This window comes from Sus scrofa, chromosome 18 (genome assembly GCF_054392235.1).
Source record: "Sus scrofa isolate SSC_HxYL_T2T_F1_AM1 chromosome 18, Sscrofa_HxYL_maternal_Yorkshire_Landrace_v2.0, whole genome shotgun sequence".
Taxonomy (NCBI): Eukaryota; Metazoa; Chordata; class Mammalia; order Artiodactyla; family Suidae; genus Sus; species Sus scrofa.
The window spans coordinates 26,713,011-26,725,581 of NC_139400.1; the positions used below are offsets into that span (position 1 = coordinate 26,713,011).

The 12,571-nt window shown below is 41.5% G+C and overlaps 1 protein-coding gene and 1 long non-coding RNA gene across 7 annotated transcripts in view; one reads left to right on the plus strand and one right to left on the minus strand.

The window, feature by feature from the left end:
* Nucleotides 1–12,571, minus strand: part of MKLN1 (muskelin 1) — a 335,895-nt gene that overhangs the window by 321,587 nt on the left and 1,737 nt on the right. For 2 of the 6 annotated variants that reach the window (XM_085005434.1, XM_085005433.1), the window contains exons 2-3: nucleotides 6,212–6,362; nucleotides 4,821–4,865 (exon numbers count right to left, since the gene is read on the minus strand). The exons of 2 other annotated variants lie outside the window; for them this stretch is intronic. The gene's annotated coding sequence lies outside the window, so the exon portion shown is untranslated. The remainder of the gene's footprint in view (nucleotides 1–4,820; nucleotides 4,866–6,211; nucleotides 6,363–12,571) is intronic. 2 more of the 6 variants (XM_021078932.2, XM_085005432.1) reach the window with 1 other exon arrangement.
* The window catches only part of LOC106506781 (testis-specific gene 13 protein), a 539,004-nt gene that overhangs the window by 148,112 nt on the left and 378,321 nt on the right, over nucleotides 1–12,571 (plus strand). The gene's annotated exons all lie outside the window — the stretch shown is intronic.

A 12,571-nucleotide genomic window follows, 5' to 3' on the forward strand; every position in this document is an offset into this window, starting at 1 on the left:
AAAAAATAAATAAAACTTCAGCAGCAGGATGACGGCTGAACTACAGTAAGGGGAGACTGGAGCCAGGAAAGCCAATTAGAAGGTCACTGTAATAGTCTAAAGAAGGGATTATGGTCTGAATCACCATAGCAGCAGCAGGATGAAAAGTAGTGACAAATCCAAGGGAGATTTAGAAGTAGCATTGAGGACATAGCTATTGATTAGATAGGCATTTGGGAGTAGGGGAGAGAGGCCAAGGTTAAAGTGTAATGACATTAACTAAGTTAAATAGGAGAAGAAGAGCAAGATTTGGGGGTTTGATGATAAGCAGCATATTAAGTTTACAGTGATTGTAAGATATCCAATGGCAAATGAAAGACATGTCTGCAGATCAGGAGAGAAGTCCTGACTGTAATATAGAGGTTCAGAAGGCAGTGGCCACTGGTAGCTAAATCCTCAGAATGGATGGGGTATCCTGAGAAGGGCAAACAGTGAGAAGAATGCCAAGAACAAGACCCTGGGGTTGAGGGCCATGCAGGCAGCTGTCAGAGGAAGAGGAGCCAGGGAGGCGACTGGGAAGGGTCAGAGTCAGCAAGTGAAGGGAGAGGAGACCTTCAAAGAGGAAATGGTCAACAATTTTCCCTGGGCTAGGATGAATGATGAGATTAGGTTTGGTAATTAGATCTGATGAGCACAGTGTCTAGAGTGTTAGAAGTCAAACTGGAATGGATTGAGGGAAGACTCCTCTTAGAAGTTTGGCTGTGAGGCAAGCAGGTAATGGCTGGGAAGAAAATGGAGCTGGGCAAGGTGTAGACTTTTTTTTTTTTATGGGATGGAAGTCTTTACTACAACAGGGAGCCAGCTAGTCTCTGCTTAAACATCTCTTGTGAGCTCTCTACCCAACAAGACAACCATTGCATTTTTGACCAGCAATTGAGCATCCTATTCATTTCAACATATATTTGTTGAGTGCCTGCTATGTCTAAAGCATTGGGCTTGACATTTTAGTGCCTAAAAATATATGCAAGACACAGTCGTGTTTATTGAGGTGGATTTAGAATATACAAAACTCACAAAGAAGAACATCTATTGTAAATCCACTATTGAGATATTACCACTATTAATATGTTTCTGTGTAATGGTTCAGCCTTTTTTTTCTGATCAATACACTTAAAATAAATTACCAATATTTTCTGATGTCATGACATCACTTTCCATAATCGACTTTTTAACCAGATACATGGATTTCATCATAGGAATAGAAGAGAATTTATAGGATACTCCTTTTTGGACACTTAAGTTATCTCCAATGTTCAGTATTATAAAGAAAGCATGCTCTGCTAAATAATCTTCTATATTAAATTTTGTGAATGTTCCTGGTTATTGGCTTAGGATAAAGTCTTAAAAATGATATTACTGTGTTAAGTGGTTTGCATATATTAAGGCTTTTTTTTTTTTTAATCTTTTTGTCCTTTTAGGGCCGCACCAGTGGCATATGGAGGTTCCCAGGCTAGGGGTCTAATCTGAGCTGTAGCCACTGGCCTATGCCAGAGCCACAGCAATGCCAGAGCCACAGCAACTCCAGATCCGAGACGCGTCTGCGACCTACGCCACAGCTCACGGCAACGCCAGATCCTTAACCCACTGAGCAAAGCCAGGGATTGAACCCACAACCTCAGTCAGGTTCATTTCTGCTGCACCATGACGGGAACTCCCTGTTCTAGCGTTTTGAATCAGAGAGGATACTTTGGTTTCAAGAAATAGAAAATAAAATTCAAATTGGCTTAAACAAAATATTAAATTTATTGGCTCCCATAAGAAGAAAAGTTCAAATGTTTCAGGGCCATATTTGGTTAGGCAGCTCACACAAGATGGAAGGACCTGATGGTTCCCTCTTCACTTCATTGCTTTAGTCCCTGGTGTCAGCTCCATTCTCAATAGACTCTCTCCTCCTGGTGCCTAGATGGTGACCAAGAACTGCTAGGTTACATGCCTCTGCATTCACTTCCAGAGGAAAGTGTCTTTGTCTCAGCATTCCCATAAAAGTCTTGATATTATCTTTCTTTGATTGGACTGACTTAGGTCACAAGCCTATACATGAAGCATTTATTGAGGCCAAGAGGATGCAATTCACTGACTGACTTAGTCTGGACCACTTGCCCTACCTCTTGGAAATAAAGCTGGAGTCAGTTTTCTTAGTTATCCTACAGAAAGGAGAAGCTGGGAAAGGGGGATGCATGAGAAAAGACAACTAAAGTAAGGCCTGCATCTTTAAGTCTCAAGATCATTGTTTTGATAGAAAGTGACAAAACCTCTGCATTTGAAAACATTTGTTCTACCACATCACCACAGGAGAAGCTAGAGTTAAAATCTGAAAAAGACGTGATCGCTTCCTTAGGTACTAAATCCTTTACATTCAAACTGCAATGGGGCTACCTGGGCACATCATTACATTTTCTAAAAGTCTAATCATATGTGGCTGGAACAATTTCCTCCATGGCCAACTAATCTATAGGTTCTCTGAATTCCTTCTTTAAAACAGGTGAGTAGAAGCAGACCACAGCTCCAATTCTCTCCTGATTTCATTCTGGTAAAGTTTCTGTCTCCTGGATCTTTGTTTTCAGGTTACTTATTTGGACCATTCCTTGTCTTTCTTTTTTTAAACTGAAGGTCTTACTTATACCACTTTGCAATGCCGTCTCCTGGTTTGCAACCTGAGACATATATCTTGACCTAAATATCTTCTTAGAGGAGCTTTCTATGGGGTCAACCAGATACGTTGGACCTGGGAGCACTGGGGCTTAAGTCAATCACAGCAATGAATCAGAAAAGGTAGGACATAATAGTACCCACATGCTGTGTGCAAGGCCCGGTTCAAAGTATCCTGCCCAGGGCAAGGCATTATCTGACCCCATGAATGGGATTAGTGCTCTTGGAAGAAGACACATGAAAGAGATGATCTTTCTGTGTGTGGATACAGTAAGAAGGTGCTTGTCTGCATCAGACACCACGTCTGCCAGCACCTTGATCTTGGACTTACCAGCCTTCAGAACTGAGAAGTATTGTTTCTTATTAAGTCACCCAGGCTATGTTATTAGTGATGGTGGCTCCAACTGAGAATGACATTGTCTCTCTGCACTCCCTGACATACTTGTACAGTGGCCTGGCTTTGGTGGAGCAGCAATGGTCTCGTTTTACCCCTTCTTAGAGGTTCTGAGCACAGTTTTCCTCTCTGGTCTCAATCCTATCTCTGATATTTTTCACTCTTGTGTTCCTCAGTGGTACTCACTCACCTTTCTCTGCTCCCTCCATGGGGAAAACACACTTTTTTTTTTTTGGTCTTTTACGGCTGCTCCTGCGGCATATGGAGGTTCCCAGGCTAGGGGTCTAATCTGAGCTGTAGCCACTGGCCTATGCCACAGCCACAGCAACACGGGATCCGAGCCGCATCTGCGACCTACACCACAGCTCAGAGCAATGCCAGATCCTTAACCCACTGAGCGAGGCCAGGGATCAAACCCGAAAGCTCATGGCTCCTAGTCGGATTCGTTAACCACTGCGCCACGACGGAAACTCTGAAAACACACTTTTAAATTCGGCCTCCAAACATTCTCTTTCCTACCCTCGGTGACCTTGGTGACCACCAGCAGCACTGCCACTTTCAGGACTCTGAATGGAACCGATTGAAACCAGCAGTGCTAAATGAAAAAAAATTCCATATTTTCTCTATCCTGAGACCAATTTATTCTACGATACACCATTCCTAATTATTGTTTTGAGTCCTCTCCCCAAAATGCTACCATATTAAATAAATTCTGATTTTATTATTTCTCTTTTTATAGCCATACCTGTGGCAAATGGAATTTCCTGGGGGGAGTTGGCTATGGGTGGAACTGGAGCTGCAGCTGCAGAACTAGAGCTGCAGCTGCCACAGCCACGGCAACACCGGATCTGAGCTGAATCTGTGACATAAGCTGCACCTTGCAGCAACACCAGATCCAACCCACTGAGCGAGGCCAGGGATTGAACCCACATCCTCACAGATACTATGTCAGGTTCTTAACCTGCTAAGGCACAATGAAAACTCTTGACTTTAGAATTATTTAAGAATGTGTGGGAAAAGCCGTGTGCCTTAGCATCTAGGAAATGCTGTAGTGAGTGATTCTGGTTTTTAGCTACCTATTAATATTAGACAGCCTGCCCCATTCAGTAGCACTACCCCTTCTTAACTATTGTTCTTACTGTACATGGAGACAAAAATTTTGTCTTCAATACCTTTCCCAGAGCCTGTCTCTGGATGTTAAGCCCTCTGGCATTATTTTCACGGGTCTGTGTCCTTCTTTAGAGCAAGGCCTTTTTACATCCTCCTCCTATCTTTTTTTGTACAAGTCCTTGAAAAAATACGAGCTAATCAGAACACTTCTTGAGCAGCCATGTTGATCTTTTTAAATTAATCAATCAATTAATTTTTTAATCTTTTTTTGGGGGGGGCACATGCTTGGTATGCAGAAGTTCCCCGACCAGAGATTGAAGCTAAGGCACAGCTGTAACCAGAGCCACAGCAGTGACAATGGCATATCCTTAACCCACTAAGCCACAAGGGAACTCCTACATTGATCTCTTTTAGATGCTCCTTATTCTTCATTGACATCCCTGGCTTTTTAAGAATGTAAATTTCAAGTCACTTTACTCCTCTTAAGTTTCCTTTCCTAGTTCTTGGCAGCTAAAGCCCCATGTCCATATTTTGTCTTAACTTGCTCAAGTCTTCTTTGTTGCTGGCTAGCAAGTGCAGAATTGCCTTCTCTGGCTGCTACAAATTCAAAGATACTGTAGTCACTTACTTTAAGTTGTCTGTCACTTCCACTTCACCAACACATTCTTCTTGGCTGGTTAGAATTAAGCATAGAATAGTACCTCTTCAATAAGCAATTAGTTTAAATGTAAGTCATGCCAACTTTATTTGATGCTCACTTTTCAGCAGAATGAACTTGTCAGTAGATGTTGCAGTTTTTCATTACCCCTGTATGGTGGCCCTGTGCCATTAATTCTGTCATTTGTGTTGGGAAAGCATTATTGATATTGCCATAACAGGATCACAAGTCATGCTAGAACTAACTGACAACACATGGCCAGTGGAGAGAACATAAGCCTGGACGAGAGTGGGGAGCTTTCCCCTGGGCATGTGCTGTGAATACAGAAGTTGGCTTGGATTAGGGAAGCTGGGCTGTGCAAGACCTGATGTCTCTCAACAAGGTGAAGTTCAAGAAGCTAAGAAGTCGAGCGTGAAGGGTAAGACATTCATGCAGCATAGTTTCCGGAGATCATGGTAAGAGTATGGATGGCAGAATACAGCCCTTTGGAAAGAGGACTCAGAGGTAAGCTAAACAAGACATCAGAATCATGGCCAAGAAGGTCAGGGTTCGGGAGAGTGTCCCAAATCTACAGGGAGTCTGGATGTAAGACCAGTGATTGAAGGTGCGGTGGTCAAGGGGGAAGCGCAGAACTGGACAGTGTGGGAGGCATTGTAGGAGGGATCTCCAGGTGTCCAAGGCTCACAAGCTGACCTGACTGGGAGGAAGCAAGCTGCCAGGGCTGATACTGATAATATACTTTCTCCCCAGTCAGAACTGGCCTTTAAGTCTTAGGGAGGTTGGAGAGCAAGGTCTCTAGGCTAAGCTCCTTAAACAATCCAGCACCTGGTTCCTAGGGAAGGAAAGGCAAGACAACTATCCTGATGCCTTATTGTAAGCTCCTGTGACAATGTCACTCTTGCTTTTATTTTCAAATATCTTCTCTACCAGGCATCAACCTTCAAGTTTGTGAGTTTTCATCTGTATTCATAAATTCTTGACTCACAAGGTTATTCTACTTAGCCTTTAACTGGGTACTTCTTTTCTTTTTCTTTCTTTTTTTCGTGGTCTTTTTAGGGCCGTACCCACCCATGGCATATGGAGGTTCCCAGGCTGGGGGTTGAATTGGAGCTGTAGCTACTGGCCTACACCACAGCACCTCAGGATTCGAGCTGCATCTGTGACCTACACCACAGCTCATGGCAATGCCGGATCCTTAACCCACTGTGCGAGGGCAGGAATTGAACCCACATCCTCATGGATACTAGTCGGGCTCGTTAACCACTGAGCCACAATGGGAACTCAACTATATGCTTCTTTTGAACAAATTAGATCCCTTCATATTGGTGTAGTACAACAGCTACTGTGTACTGATGACTTACCGTGTCTAGGCATCATGCGAGCTGATTTATGTACACTGTATCTTATTTAATTTCCATAGCGCCTCATTGAGAGGTGGGTATTAGTATGCCCATTTTAAAAAAAGGAAACTGAAGTTTGTATGGTTTATGTAATCAGCCCAGTGTCACAGATCTGGAACACAAAATAGAGATTCAAACTTAGTTTTATCTATCTGTCTGTTGGTTAAATGACTGCATTTATACTGTAATACTTCCAAACTTTTCTCACTAACATCTATCTGTCTGTCTGTCTATCTATCTATCCATCCATCCATCTACCTTCCATCCTCCTTTATCTCTAACCCTCAAACACTCAGTACTTCCCTATGTAAAAATGTCATTAATAAGTACTTACAGAATGAATTAATGCAATTTTAAAATGTAATTAGAACTACCATGTCCTCTCTTTGTTTGGGTATTTATATAGTCAAGTGGTAAGAATTCTTCAGTTTGCTCTACAGAAATACTACATTTGGAGTTCACACTGTGGCTCAGTGAGTTAAGAACCCGACATAGAGTCCATGAGGATGCAGATTTAATGCCTGGGCTTCCTCAATGGGTTAAGGATTTGGTGTTGCCACAAGCTGTGGCATAGGTTGCAGATGCAGCTCAGATGTGGTATTGCCGTGGCTGTGGCATAGGTCTGCAGCTACAGCTCTGATTTGATCCCTAGTCTGGAAACTTCCATATGCCTTAGGTGCAACTGTAAAAAGAAAAAGAAATTCTACGTTCATGCACAATCATTCATTACATGGGTAAGAACAGGCCAAGTATTAAATGAATACTAAATTGAGGAGACATATTTATTCCCAACTAAGTCAGATGTAGGCAAATGTGTTTATATGTTCAAATAAATTTGAGAAGTTGAAGGGTATATATGAAACAATTATTTCCTTCAGAAGTCTGAATCTGAAAATCTTTCTCACGACATGATCTTATTTGTCTAAATCAGAGGTTGGCAAACTAAGTGTCCATGGGCCAAATCCAGCCCACCCCTGTTTTTGCATGGCCTGTGAGCTAAAAATGGTTTTCATATTGTTAAGTAGCTGAAAAAGATCAAAAGAAGAATGATGTTTCATGACATGTGAAAATTATATGAAATTCAAATCTCATTTTCCGTAAATAAAGTTTAATTGGAAACACAGCCAAGGTCATTCATTTACTTAGTGTCTATGGCTGCTTTAGCACTACAATGGCAGAGCCGACTGTATGGTGCACAAAGCCTCAGATATGATTCTTTATAGAAAAAATTGCTAGCCTCTGGTCTAATTAAGTAATACAGGATGTCATAACATTTTAAATATTATTTAAGTGACATCTGTTATTTTGGTTTCTAACTCAAGGACACTGGACCTAAAGGTCATGACATCTGTTTTGCTATGTAGGTTTCTGTATTTTCAGGACAAAGTCAAATCCTTTCTTCTTTGGTATCCTTTACATTCTCTCCTGATAGCATTAGCACCCTTCTGTAGAAACAATAACAAACTGAGAAGCTGGTCAGCTTTTCTCTAAGAGGTCATATGTTCTTCCTGCCCACAGTCATCTTTCTCTTTGGTGGGAAACAGGCTGGGCATCTTTCTGAGTGGTTACAGTGTATGGCAGAACTGGAGTGGCACCGAAATGGACTCTCCAGACTCTATTGACTGATTCAAGGTGGTGTGATGGAGTCACACAGGCAAGGAAAAGCAAACTGCTCTGTGTCATCACCCAGGACCTATGTACAGACGAAAATCACTCAGAATGACGACACCCAGATGAATATTACTTATCAAAATGTTTTCAGGAGGCACTAACATCTCAGCAACATAGCATTGTGAGAGCTCAATCCATGAATGTGTTGGCTCCAGAGTAAAGCCAAGGCAGTGAGACTTCCTTACTTTTCCTAAGATCAAGTTTGGTTTGCAGTACAGTTCAAGAGAATATGCCTTCTTTATTTTTTGAGACACGAAGATACATTCTATTGTCTTTTTGTATCTCTTTTGGTCTCTTTCTGTATCTTTGTCTCTTTACAATTTAACAAAAATGTGCTGATCATTCATTATATGTGTGAGGCACAGTGCAAGCCTTGAGGATACAAAACTAAATCACGAACTCCTGCTGTGGTGCAAAGGGATCAGCAGCGTTTTTGGAGGGCTGGGACAAAGGTTCCATCCCTGGCCTGGCACAGTGAGTTAAGGATCTGGCATTGCCAAGCTGCGTCGTAGGTTGCAACTGCCACTTGGATCTGATCCCTGGCCCAGGAACTCCATATGCCGTGGGACAGCCAAAAAAAGAAAGAAAAAAAAAATCAAATAATCCCAACTTTCAAGGAGCTTAAGGTTTATGAGAGAAACAAGTTTTAATGATCTTCCTGGACGTGTTGGCACCATTTAACGTGAGCTGACCCTCCTTAACATATTTCTCTCTTGATTTCTTTGGCTGCCTAGTTTCCTGGTTTTATTTTTCTTGTTTCTCATTCTTATTCTCCATTGCCAGCTCCTTCTTTTCTATCCAATCTCTAAATGATCAGAGCTTAGATCATGGGCCTGCTTTTCTTCTGATTATAAACCTACCCTCCTTAGGCAATCTTCTTGCAAATTTATAAATCCCGTTCTAGCAATTCTTCTGAGCTTCCAAGTCATATCATACATCCATAGTAGACATCTCCACCTAGACAGAACTTTTCATCTTTCCCTATAATTCTGATCCTGTCCTATGATTCTCCATCTTAGTAATTGATACCTCTACTCAAGCACTGGATCTTGGAAGAAATCTCAAGTCAATCATGATACTATCTCCATCTGCATAACTCACTATTTCCATTCAATTGTTGAGTTCTTTAAACTAACTCTTTGTTGTTGTTGTTGTTGTTGTTGTCTTTTTAGTTTTTCTAGGGCCACGCCTATGGCACATGGAAGTTCCCAGGCTAGGGGTCTAATTGGAACTGTAGTCGCTGGCCTGCACCAGAGCCACAGCAACGAGGGATCCGAGCCGAATCTTCGACCTACACCACGGTTCACGGCAATGCCGGATCTGTAACCCACTGAGCAAGGCCAGGGATGGAACCTGAATCTTTGCAGACACTATGTCGGGATCTTAACCCGCTGAGCCACCAGGGGAACTCCTGAATCCTAGTATCTTTTAAAAGGCATAATTTTGTCAATTTTTTCCCCTAAATAATAAGTAATCCTCAAATGTTAACCCCATTAGAGGGAAGCTAACATGAAAAGTTCAACATAGAGGTTATGAATTGATTTGCAGAAGTCCTGACTCCCTGAAAATAGCTTGGCAAGACTGCCTTCTATCTATACCTATACTATTTCACTTAATTTTCCTAACAGCCCTGTGAGGCATATATTATTATTAACTACAAAGTAAAGCTCAGAGAATGTGAATTCCAGGGTCACACAGCTAATAACTCTTCCACTCTGGAATCTTGAAAGCCTAGTAATCCATCATCACTGGCCATTCCGCCACCACACCAGGCTCTGATTCTTGATGCCTTTAATTTCTGATAATCAATCGCTCCTCTCTTTTGCCTTCTACAAACATCCAATGAATATTTTTAAGTGTGAACCATATGCCAGGAATCCTCATGGGGTTTACATTTTACAGGGGTTCTCAATTATAAGCAATAAAACAAACAGTAATAAAGTTTTACCACTATAAAAAAATATTTAGAATGGGTGGGAAGGGACAAGGAAGGATACTTTTGGCAAGAACAAATCTAATGTGTTTGAGGAGTAGAAAAAAGACCATTGTAATTGGAGTTGAGGGAGAGTGGTGGAGACAAGATTAAAGAGGTGTTCTCCGATGCCAATAAGGCTTTGTAGGCCAGCAAAGGAGTCTGGACTCTATTCCAAGAACAATCAGAAGCTATCGTCTAAGACAGAAGCCATATGATCTGATTTATGTTTTATGATTTATGTCACTCTAGCTGTGCTGTGGAGAAAGGAAGAAAAAATGGAAACAGGAAAACCAATTAGAAGCTATTATAGGAGCCCAAAAGACGATGTTTGTATTAGGATGATGGCACTGGAGAGAGAAAGAGACAGATTTTGGAAGTGTTTTGGAGGTTAAACTTATCCTAAATTCTCCATGGAGTGGACATGAGAACTGAGGAAAAGAGAAGAATGGTGAAGCCATTCAAGTTGAAGGTTAAAAGAATCCATAATTTTGTATTACTTCCTTCTTTCCTTATACATCTTTAACCTTACAGATCATTATTTTCTCTTCCCAATACTTTCAAAATTAAAAAAATTGTATCGAAGTATAGTTGATTTAGAATATTGTGTAAATTCCTGCTGTATAGCAAAGTGATTCTTACTCTTTTTCGTATTCTTTTCCATTATGGTTGCTCACAGGATTTTTTTTTTTTTTTGTCATTTCTTGGGCCGCTCTTGCGGCATATGGATGTTCCCAGGCTAGGGGTCAAATCAGAGCTGTAGCCACTGGCCTATGCCAGAGCCACAGCAATGCCAGAGCCACAGCAACTCCAGATCCGAGACACGTCTGTGACCTACGCCACAGCTCACGGCAATGCCGGATCATTAACCCACTGAGCAAGGGCAGGGATCAAACCCGCAACCTCATGGTTCCTGGTCAGATTCGTTAACCACTGCACCATGACAGGAACTCCTCTCCCAGGATATTGAATATAGTTCCTTGTGCTATACAGTGGGACTTGTTTTTTATGGGTTTGATCCCTAGCCTTGCTCAGTGGGTTAAGGATCCGGCATTGCCGTGAGCTGTGGTGTAGGTCACAGATGCGGCTTGGATCTGGCGTTGCTGTGGCTGTGGTGTACGCCGGAGGCTACGGCTCCAGTTGGACCCCTAGTCTGGGAACCTCTATATGCTGTGGGTGTGGCCCTAAAAAGAGAAAAGACAGGAAAAAAAAATTCATCAGTGGTTCTCCCCTGGCCTTAGGAGAAGTTGAAACTTCTTAGGAAGACATAATTTTCATAATACAAGACCCTGCTGATCTTTCTGGGTTCTGCCGTGCATTCATACAAGACAGAATCTACTCCTTGTTGGGCACTGTCCTTTATCTTCAACTCTTTGGGTACACCTTTTTACTGCCAGGACTTAATACCTAGTACCTTCTTCGCCTGGACTGCCTTTCTCTTTAAATAATCCACTTGTCTGGATTATTTCTACTATGCTTCAAACCTCCTCTCTGAATTCATCTTCTATGGTTAGGGACCCTGTCTATGCCCAGTCAAGGTTAAGTGCACTTCCAATGAGTGCCCCAGTGGTTAACATCTCACCATCGTGTAATCACCTGTGCACTCATCTGTCTCCTTATTAAACTACAAGGTCCTTCAGAGCAGACTCTCTTAGTCAAATTTGTATTCCCAGTGTCTTGCACAATACCTGACACACATCAGGCACTCAAAGAGTTGGGTTTCAAAGTCAGATCTTTTCTCTCTGGCACAGACCTCACATTTCTTCATGCTACTTCTTAACATCTTGAACCTGAAAATTTCAAAAATCCGTGCTAGGTATATTTTTTGCCTATCACTAATTAAAATAAAGGCACATAGATTATTAACTCCATGAGGATTCAGTGGATCATTTATTTTCTGAAGAGCCCTTCTTCGTCATTCCACTATTTTGCTCATCAAAATAATGTGGGTTAACTAAATCTAAAATGATTGAAAGATCTTTCGGTACAGTTTTCCATTCTTTCTACCTCATCCTGTTACTTTCGCAACACCCCCAAACAAGCTGAGCGTAAGTTTTTTGGGAATCAGGTCCATTTTATTTGATTGTCTAGCAACTGACACTAAAACGTGATGTAGCAACAGCAAAACCATTTCCCATTGTCATTTCCTCTAAGATCTCTATGGATAGGTGTTAAAGTTTCAATGTCAAAATTTAACATTGCAAAATTCAGCTAAAATGGAAATGTTTATGTAGGGAGTTCAGTATAATCACAGAGTTTTGTATATGGAAGGAATATTAGAGATCTGTTAGCTCAGCACTTTTGTTAAGCTTCCATGAGGAAATGGACATGAGGAGACCTGTAATAGATCACCCAAGGTCACCCAGTCTATAAAATTCCCTGACTTTCAGTCAGCTGACCCTTCCTCAATGCCATATATACCCTTTTATTTTCCATCTAAACAAATTATCTACATCAGAACTTATCTAACTAGTTATATAGCGCTTATCTTTATGATAGTACCTTTGTGATATCCTTGTTATAAAAAGGAAGGAACTGGAAAAAAAAAAAAAAAAAAGCAAGGCTGTCTTAATCCAGGGACACGGGAGAAATGGTAAAAGAGACAATTAGTACAAAGAAATGGGCTCCTATTTGTCGTGTAGCCTTGTAATCACATTCTGTTCTCTGAGCGCCCCAAT